General features: G+C 43.8%; 1 protein-coding gene across 3 annotated transcripts in view; it reads right to left on the reverse strand.

Annotated features, from left to right (window-relative positions):
- Positions 1-10,733, reverse strand: part of FAM172A (family with sequence similarity 172 member A) — a 251,083-nt gene that overhangs the window by 35,355 nt on the left and 204,995 nt on the right. The window lies entirely within an intron of this gene.

Consider the following 10,733-nt stretch of genomic DNA (forward strand, 5'->3'; position numbering starts at 1 on the left):
CTCCTGCAATTGTCCAACAAACTTCAGATGGTGTTTCCACAGCAGCTGGCTGTGATTTTGCTAAAGGCGTTTTCCGAATGTGGCTCCTCCTTCCGAAAGAAACATCCCAGCTGAAATAAACAGATTCTCTACGCTCTGGCTCTTTATGTCTCGTGTTTGCGTATGCCTTCGCCGCCACAAAATCTGAGTGTCCCACAGCCTGGGTCACATTCACAGGATTAAGCCGCAGCGCTCCTCCTTTAGGGATAGGGAGGCAAAGCACAGAGAAATCTGGGGGCACGTTCAGGCAAGCATGTCCCAGAGGCAGCTGGTGGCAGCCCTGAAGGCTGAGGTTTGTCATCAGGAGGCACCGGCCCTGATGGGTAAGCAAGTGTAGGGAGACAGAAAGGAAGAGGATCACAGCGAGGAGATGCCAAAGATGGGTCCATGCAACTTCTGTCCCCAGCGAAGCATGCTGGGCTCCGGTGCTGGCCTGGGTAAGGACCTACACATAAACAAGCATCTGGCAGAGAAGCTGTGGCTATATCGTTCTGTGCCCTGAGAGAGAGAGATGCCACCTGAGGTCCCTTCCAGGCTTGCATTTCCATGATTCAAGATTGTGACAGCATAAGCCCCGTCCCTTCGGTCAGAATGGATTTCCTCTTGACCTTTCTGATTCAGGAAGGTTTGTTTTCTCTGTGCCTTTTACACTGCAACCAAGAGCCACTTGAGATGGCAGAACTGTAGACAAAACATAAAAAAAAAGCCTACAGTGGGACCACCTGAACGCTTTGCCAGTGGTTTTTATCACAACCCTCCTCCTGCAGACTCACCAGCTCCGCAGCCCCGTCTGGCTCATGCGGCCAGTGGACAAAAAACACACCTGGACCGTGTGGCAGGACGGCAATTAAACATCAGAGATGTGGCACCCATGCAGAATGTAACACATCTGGCGTCACGGTACGGCTCCAGGACCAAAACCCTCTTGCAAAGTCACGCCGGGTGGCTTGGGAGCGATGCTACAGGGGAGCCAGGTACGGCTGTGGCATGGGGAGTTTGGCTGACCCCAGATGTGCACAGTCAGGAGTTTTCATTTTTTTTTAAATTCACTGATACACGTTAGAAGTGAATTTTGCAAATAAATAGCCCCAGAACACACCACTATTTTATATCACCAGTTCTAGTCCGAGCTACTGTCTGTCCGACTGAGGACATCCTGCCTTCTCCTTCTCCAGTCCAGCCTGCTGACGCGTGGCACATCTCGCCAAACCTCAGTGTTTAGATCTATTTTACTCAAATCCTGCGTAGCTCAGTCTGCAGACTAGTACTTCGTGTATCTCATGGCTTTGTTATTATTGATCGCCCACCCTGAGACACTCAACGCTTGTGTTTGAACAGGGCAAGCAGACCAGGTTTTCAGGAAGCGACAGCGTTTTAGCACTCAACGGCAAATAAAACGCGGGGTGCAAGCACAGAAATGGCAAAAATAATGGACTCTGTAACCCGATGGGATCAAAATAACTCTGTGATAAGCCGGCTCTGAAGCTGCGAGTGGCACAAGGAGAGGCAACCTAAACTCCATGACCTGGTCAGACTGAAGGGTGTCCTCTCCCCACCGCGGGCTGTTAAGGAAAGAGGTCCAGGCTTGTCGTCAGATGCCTGCTGTAGGCAGCACTTCTGTCTGCTGATGTACCTTGAGTGCCTCACGTCCTAAAACCACCTTTAAATAAGAATGTTTTGGACAAGGTGCTCACCGTTTCACAAGCTGCAGACCACTTTGTAGGCAAGGAACTGGTGGGTGGGGAACTTGCGCAGAACTGACCAGGGAAAGTACCCGTGGGCATCACGGCTGCTGGGGAGTTAGTTGCTGCTCTCCCTCCCTGCTCATTCATGGCCGAGGGTTATGAAGACATAAGTGCCTATTGAAACATATTAATCGCAAACTTTGTAAGTAATTTCACCCATGAGACACAAACAACCCTGGCTTTGCCGCTGTCTGACCACTGGTGACACAGGCAAAAAGTTCTGTGTCTTGTGACCCGCTCTCCAAGTCCCTTGACACGGTTCCTTCGTTTCTAGCATTGCCTGGGACAGAATAAAAAAATATTCACACTGCTCATCTATTTGCATATTCATCTCGTCCATCACAACAGAGAGACAAATTCAGAATATATATATTTTTAAGATTTCTCTCCAGCCTCTAGCTATAGGATTTAATTGTTAGTGCGCTACATAGGCATGCAGCAGTCTGTCACACGCAGCAGATCACCCTGGTTTCGTAGTGCACACACACAGTGCTGTCCATCTCCTCGTTGCCCACCCAGGCTCAGGACACCCACAGCAGACCGGGGTGAGCAGATGCTGCAGGCTCACTCGTGTGGGTGAGGATGACCCGACTGAGCACTCACTCTGAGCTCAGTTTTCCATCTCCAGCTTTGGCTAAGGCATTTCTGCCTCCACTGGCTCCTTAAACTTCAATTAATAATGACAAGAAGTTAAAAATCACGAAATTAAAAAAATCAGTTTTTCTTTTCTTTTTTTTCTTTTTTTTTCTTTTCTTTTCTTTTCTTTTCTTTTCTTTTCTTTTCTTTTCTTTTCTTTTCTTTTCTTTTCTTTTCTTTCTTTTCTTTTCTTTTCTTTTCTCTTTTCTTTTCTTTTCTTTTCTTTTCTTTTCTTTTCTTTTCTTTTCTTTTCTTTTCTTTTCTTTTCTTTTCCTTTCCTTTCTTTTCTTTTCTTTTCTTTTCTTTTCTTTTCTTTTCTTTTCTTTTCTTTTCTTTTCTTTTCTTTTCTTTTCTTTTCTTTTCTTTTCTTTTCTTTTCTTTTCTTCTTTTCTTTTCTTTTCTTTTCTTTTTTCTTTTTTCTTTTCAAGCTGTGATAGCTTGCTAATGACCTGAGAAGACTATGCCATCTTTAGAGGCAAAACAACATATTCTACCATCAACACCTAATGCCATCATCCATGATCTTTAAATTGAATTAAATCAAAAGACGAGGAGGTACAACACACAGAAAAAGTAATGCATTTGGAATTTGCAAGTGCAGATTTGAGAAATAGCTCTACCAAGCCACAGCAATTGCTCCTTGTAATAAATCAGCTACGTCCTTGGCAGACCAGTTCCTCTTCCCACCAGATCCCTTAACGCCAACTCTTTCATCTGTATATGCCAAATGGGTTTTAATCCTCTCCATGCTGCCGAGTTCAGTAAATCTCTATACAAGATATCAGCCTGATTTTATTACCTTGGGATAAGTGCCTTTAACCGTCTGCTTTTATTTCAAGAGCCTGAGGTTGGCCCTTGGGGAAGAGCAAAACTCAAAAGCGACCCAAACTGTTGCTGTCCCTGCCAGAAGCATGTGCTTTGCTACCAAGTCAAATGACTACCAAGAAGACTTGTGCTGAACACTTCTGTGACTGCACTGAGGGAGTCTCCCTGCTCAGTCAGGGAACTAATAATAAAGTCCCACAAGGTGTTGGGCACCGTCTAAAAACGCTCAGGATCCTCATGTCCCAGTGGTACTGAGAAGTGATGGGAACGCTGGGTGCTCAGCATTTTCAGGACTGATTCTATAAATCATACAAGGCTGATAAAGAGGAGGCACATTTTGAATTAACAAAGCAACTATAGATAAAACCTCCAGGGCCAAAATGCCTTCTCCTATTTAATCTTAAAAAAAAAAAGGAGAATTAAAATGTCGCTGCGTTTACCGAGTATTGTATCAGCCTATAATGCAAAGAATCAATTAGAGATTCAGAAATTCTTAAATAAACTACGGGCTTTCAGATTTTTTTGCAGTTGGGTTTTCATGGCAAGCCTTGAACACTGAAATAGGAAAAGAACTTAAAACTGTAATAAAAGAGGTTATGACACAAATACAATTAAAAAAAAACACCACTTTTTGGCACTGAAGCATATGCTCTGCCCCCTGCAGCTAAAAGTCACATACTGAGAGTGTTTGTTCTGTCAAGAATTACTAGTTTCAAGCATGGCTGGTGATTTTGGACAGTAGCACTTCAGAAACCTTCAATCTGGCACTTTTATCACTGCACATTTATTAAAGCATCCCCACCGTCCAAACTCCCAGGAGTTTGGGGATCTGACCTCTGGGAAAAAAGAAAAAAAAGGTTCCCGAGACACTGTTTTGATCGGATCCGTATTTTTTTTTTTTTTTGTTCTTCAGCCAGATCATTATTCCAAACCATTCCTTGATTCTTCAGAAAAAGTAGTAGATGCAAGAGCGCTTCACTCCTTTCTTTCCTGGGGACAGACTGGCAATGAAGCCGTCCAGAGCCCACACAATTGCTGCTAAAGGTACTAGTGTTCTCAGCAAAGAATTATTTGCAAGCTGTTAAGATCAGAAGCAAACTGATCAGCACAATTTATTAATTAAATCCATTGCAGTTCACTTGCCTGAAGATGTTCTGGAATTAGCATGAATACAAGGAAGAGTTTACTGTTTACTCATGCATTTTACTATGCCGTATGAAGTGTTTGTTTATTTAGCTCAAATAACATTAGCTCTAAATGCATTTTTTTTTCCTGTTTAGTAAATTCACAAAGCCATCCAGATTTCAATCTGTTTGCTATATGTATGTATTAAATGAATTTGTAAATGGACTGTTCATAAATGTTTTACTAAGGCTTATTTGTTATTCCCAGTATGCAATTGCCACTCTAAGCAGTCATATATTTGTTTTACTCCCTGACTGCGTACGTTCTGGACATCAAAACCAATAACATAGGGTAGTATCCTCCTGGTTAACACTTCCTAACAGGCCTATTTTTGCTCTGAGATGTCAAACTGGGGAGGAAGCTGTTATCAATAGCTGTCATTTCTCCCTCCGCATCCCGCCAAAGCCAACAGGTAATTTTACCCAACACACACGTCAGAAAACGAAGCTCAAAACTCTCATCCAACATCCAGAAAATGCTTCTATTTGCCATTACTTAAGGAGCTTTGCCTGAATGCTATGTACAGTCTTCAGTATATCTTCAAAAAGACGGGAAGGGTGCTTCCAAAATTACGGAAACGGCTTAAAAATGATGAACCTGAGAATCTGTGTGCAATATGAATTTTCAGTCCTTGAGGTTTTAACTTTTTTTTCTGCCTGTTCATACAGTCATAGACAAGCAAGCATGAAAGAGATGCCTCTAGGTCACACACTCCATGCCCTGATCCATGGCAAGATCATCTGCACCTATGTCAATTTCTGGCAAACGTCCGTGTTTCTGACCTGCCCTTACACTCCTGCAGTGAGGGAGGCCCGCAGGCAGTATCCTCCAGCCAAACCATCAGAAAGTTTCTCTTAGACTCTAACCTAAAATTGCCCTGCTGCAGTTTTATCACTTTTTTTTTTTACTATTTACCAAGTGTGCGGAGAACAGACTGTTCCTTTCTTCTTCGCGGCACTTTCACACACTTGATGATTTGCACCATGTTCTTTCTTTCAACCCTCTTTTTTTAGGCAAAGCCTTCACAGGTCTTTCAACCTTTTTCAGAAGGCCATGTTTTCTAGGCTTCTCATCGTGTTTGCTGCTTTCTTTTGGAGGCTCTCCAGTTCCTGCTCCTCTTCCATCAGCTCTGCTGCCCATCAGCATATGCAGTGTCCTGGCTGAAGCCTCACCTGTCTGGCAAGCTCTAGGCTAAGACCTTTCAGGAAAAGGCTCATCTTTTCTGCAGCAACCTGCCATTGTTGACTTATTCTCTGTCTGCTGCTGAAAAGGGTAGTGGTTTATTCTCTGGGGGGAAAGGGAACTATTGCTTGACTCTAGCTCCTGTGATCCGCTCTGAAGCCTCTGATAAATTCACCCCTGTACAAGCCACACTCCTCTTCTTCAGGGTCCCACTTCTGCTAGATCTGGATCAAAATCTGTCGTCGCTGTGATCCCAGTACTGTGTGACACGCAGTAGGAGCAGTCAGGAGCAGTTGTACTTTCATGTTTTGTGGCAGTTGATAGGAAGAAAGGCTGTCCCTCAAAGAGGGACTGAAGAGCAGCTGCTTCCTATGTCAAGGCAGAGGTAGTGCTGGTGCTGCAGTGCCGCTGGCAGCAGCACTGCCTCCCTTGCCTCTGCGAGTACCCAGCAATGGAGCAAAGTCTTTAATTTCCTTTGTGAGCAATCCAGAAAGTTACCTAAGTCGTTAAGAGGCAGGCAAACTCTGGTGCCTCTGCCACGCGCTCCAGAAGCTAAGCTAACTACTGAGCAGGGGCCCCGAAGTTTCTTTCTGCTGGAAAAAAGACACTGCTCCAGCTCCTGTGCTTTATTGCTTTTCGTTGCCTTGCACTACCCTACACAATTAGCCCAACAGAAAGGGTCCCTGGATAGCAATTGCGGAGCAACGCAGGTACTCACGTGGCAGAAACTTTGCATAAAGCCTCCCTGTAACTGGAACGAGTTGAGGAAATAGGAAGGCACGAGGACAGCTAGTCCTAAATGTGGAGACTGATGGATTCTGCAGACCTGTCTCTGCAGCCTTTTCCACCCAGCTCTGACAGCTGGACCAGAATAGAGAATCTGATACCGCCTTTTTTTTTTTTTTTTTTTTTTTTTTTTTTTTTTTTTTTGTGGAGGAAAAGACATTGAAAAACATCCCATTGCTGCAGACTAATGGCATGCCATTATGCTAGAGATGAAGCTTTCTGCCAGCTCAGGAAATGCGAATAATGCCATAGTGATATACCCAACCAATACTTGATTTTTTTTTTCACTTTTTCATTTTTATTATAAATAAAAGCAAAGAGCCTGGGATGATTAGAGTATGTCAGAAAAGAGTTGCGTGAGAGCTATATGGGGAAAATGCACTCTGCATGAAACCTAAGGAAACATTATTTGCAACCAGTAGATGAGGTCATCTTTGTGCCAGCAGCACCACCCTTCATACCTCACCTGCTGGAAATAAAATCAGGGCACAGTCAGAAGTTATTTCATGATAGATGGTAGATGTTAAAGGGCCACCAGAACATGAGATAACCCCTACAGTTAAATGCTGAAATCTGCAAGAAACCGAAAGGGGTGACATTCAGCCTCAGTTTTCTTATGCATATGCCTTTTCTGTAGAAAATCTTGGAGCCTGAGATGAAGACTGAGTCCCTAACATGGGGATCTATTTCTTGTCCCTTTCTAGCTCCTGAGGATCCATTCACCACCATGCTGGCACTGCAGCACACAGCTAAGTGAATCTGCCATCTCTCCACAACTCAAAAGCAAGCCGTCTGCACTTTCTTGTCCCAACACACTATAACCTTGCCAGAGACAAATACGTGTACTGTAAACACATATTTAGCTATTGACTGCAAGAAAAGGAAACCAACTCTGACCTTGTACCTAACCACAAGGACCATGTGTCAGCGAGATTTATGTGCGTGCATGTGTTGTGTTATCATTTATTGTTGTTCTTGTGTAAATAGTGTTCTGTTTAGCGTTATTGCCTTGCTAACTCTGGTCCTTACAGCTTTATTAATCTTTCTTAGTTAATAAAATGAGCACCTGAATGAAGCAAGGGCTCATCTATTTCCCCGGCACAACCACACCCCAGCTAATCTATCTGCTGTCACAGCACTCCACCGTGAAAGCTGGTGGGAAGCATGTGGGCAGAAAGGCTGTGAAGCTCCCGAGAGCTGCACATCGATCCTGGTGGTTCAGCTCTGCAGCACCAGGCTGCCCCTGCAGCACCCGTAATGATGATCCTGCTCACGACCATAATTCATTACGGGCGGAGACTATCGGAGAAGAGCGTTGGTGAGTAGTGGGACACAGAGCAAATTGACTCCATTCTCGTGGACTGCAAAGTTCAGAAAGACACAGCCTGTTACCTCCACACAGAAAGTCTGTGAGAGCAGCAAGTATATAAGAAAGGTGAACAGATCAATTCTTCCTTACATAAACATCAGGGATCAGCACAGGTCAGGAAAATTTAAAAATCATTGCAAGTCTGTTGGCTTTCAAGCCTCCTAGAAGTCTGGAAGTATATGGAGATGCAAATTTCCTGGCAAAATATAGGGAGTGTATGAAGCAAACAACATGGGAAACTAGAATATATGGGCTCTGCAGAGAGTCAGTTTTTGGACCTCAGCTCTTTGGTTCTTGGCTAATACCTATATGCAAAATAAGAAAGAAAAGTTCATCCCATTTATCCCACCTAGAGACAGATGTCTCACACAGACATGGAGTATCTGCCAGAAGAGCTTCCAAAACTTTCTGGAAGATGATCGTCATAGAGGAAGAGAACATGTATGATATAGTACAGATAAACAATTAAAACAAAGTTAATCTGAAATAGTCGAAACTTAACAAATCCACACCAGTCCAGCCCATACTAGGTCTCTCCTTCCATACGCAGGAGGAATTGAAGGTGAGACAGCAGCACGACAGGGCAATGCTGCTTAAGAGTGATAAACTGAAGCTCCCTGCTCATAACCTGTTTTTAATTTTTAAGAGAGAAATCAATAAGTGCAGATAAAACACAGACGGCTGTAATCCCTGTGAGTAATCTTGTCACAACATGTGTTACTGTAGTTCTACACTTTTACCTTTGCACTTTGTTGTGTGTAACAGAGCAACATAATTAACCACTGGTAGGTAGTGTTTACGTTAGTTCTCAAAAGGTTAAGAAGCTGATTATAGCTAAAATCAGCTTTGCCTGGGGCTTCAGTGGCTCTGTGTAATCAAATTAGACAAGCAGGGCACAGTGTCACCTAACACAAACCAGTGGCACTTTCTTCTCTGCTTTGACCTTTTTCATTAGATGAGCAAGCCAGGTTTTAGCTTATTCCAAACATTTTGAACAGATTAGTTCCCAGTAAACTCCAAGCGATAAGCCAGGCATTAGTGCACACTGTTTTTGTAGGTGACTCGGTGAGACTGCACTCAGGAGATTATTTGGGGGTAGTGCCAGCTTTGCTTTCCCCTGAAATTAACCATTTGGTTTACATTTTTATTTTGGCGGAAACTGTTTTCTGAAGTTGAAGGGCAATGATTTCAAATCCCTAAATACCCTCGATCACTTTCTTTGTCTTGGATGTTTTAATGTTTTGATTCTAGAGGTGGAGAGTGGTTTCCCAAATCCATCAGCAAACAGAAAACTTCATAAACATGGTAGATAATGCATTAGCATTTCTGAGAAGCCACAGGTAACGCGCTCGGCAGAGTTACGGCTCAGCCGCTGTACTCTTTGAAGTCAAGCAAGGTGAACGGTATAATGGAGGAGTTTAAGGAGGTTTAATAATGTAGAGAGAAGAGTAAACCAGCCTCACATCAGAAGAGTGCTTTCTGCACGGCTACACCGTAACTGCATTTAAATGCAGACTGCAGTGCCAGTAGCTTCCATAATCTCAGTATCTTTGAACATAACGGGAACAAAAGATTAACCAGGCAAGGAATATACACAGAAAAATAATGGAAAATTTAGATGAAAAAAAAATCTGCAAGTTAAAAACGCTGCATGCTCTTCTGAATTTTATGCACTACCATAAAAGAGAGCGGCCAACTATATTTGTTGAATCTTTACATATTTGTTCCCCAACTTCAACAGCGGCCCTGCCTGTTTAGGTACTGTGGCCAAGTTATGGGGCGTTTACGCTGTGAAAACAAGCAGGCATGTGAAACAATAGCTTCTGCAGATGATTCGTGCTTATTCGTTTACAGACAGTAAAATCAAAACTTGTTATTTTAATTGATTTAGTCATAAATACAGAGTTACAGAAGTCAAGTCTCTGTACTTGCACAGTCCGATGATTCCTGCTAATCCAGCAGTACTTAACAAATTCACATGTGGTTAGCTTGCCTTGCCATAGCTGTAGATCACATTTCCATGTTGCAATCTGTGCAGAAAAAATCAATATGCCAAGTTTAACATACGGACAGGAAACATGATGTCCTCCTATATTTTCAATGAACTTCAAATGACTGCGCTGTTCCTACTCTGCAGCACATTTGAGGGAAAGGCATTCCTGAGGAAGAAGAAAGATCTATCACCCAGTGAAATACACAAATTCATGACTCGTGGAATCACACCTGGCTCTATCGTAACAACGTACTTCAAATAATACATTACGATTGCCTCCTCCTGCCTTTACACTTCTACGGCAGTGGCCTGCCCTTCAGACAGAACACACGTTCGCCATGCCTGGCAGGCTTAGCAGCGAGTCCCTGCTGCCTCGTACAGCTCTGTAACGTGGGGAGGACAGCAATCCTTCCCCCCCACGCTGCCAGAGCCCTGTCTCCCTTCCCTGCGCCTCCCACGACCCGCGGCCCAAGGCCGGCACCGCATGGCGGCTCCTCCACAGGCCCTGGGGACGCCGCGTGGCCGATGGCGCCCTGTAGGCCTGATGGCGGTGGCTGAAGGCCTCTTTGCCAGCAGCGGCAGGACGAAGGGGATGACTCGAAACCCTCGCAAAGACAGCGGGGGTGTTTCTGAAATGCGAGGCTAGGCAGGGAAGCGGAGAGATCGTCAGCTCTTTCACCGGTAATTTCTCTTCATTGCAATGAGCGGCTGTAAATGGATTAATGGCATTTAGCTCTAGAGAGCATGTCATTGATCTGCACCGAACATATAAACTGTTATATAAAACACACTCAAAGACTCGCGCTTGTTCCTAACTTTCTATTAATATGTCATTTGCAAGACAAATTTTATTCAGAGATTAACGTACCATTTTAAAAACCCTAGGCATAGAACTCCCAATCAGAAAATAACAATGTAACAATTTTAAGTGTTGAATATTATTAATACTGCAATAAATTACGATTTCAGTACA

The sequence above is a fragment of the Oxyura jamaicensis genome, chromosome Z (genome assembly GCF_011077185.1).
Source record: "Oxyura jamaicensis isolate SHBP4307 breed ruddy duck chromosome Z, BPBGC_Ojam_1.0, whole genome shotgun sequence".
Lineage (NCBI taxonomy): Eukaryota > Metazoa > Chordata > Aves > Anseriformes > Anatidae > Oxyura > Oxyura jamaicensis.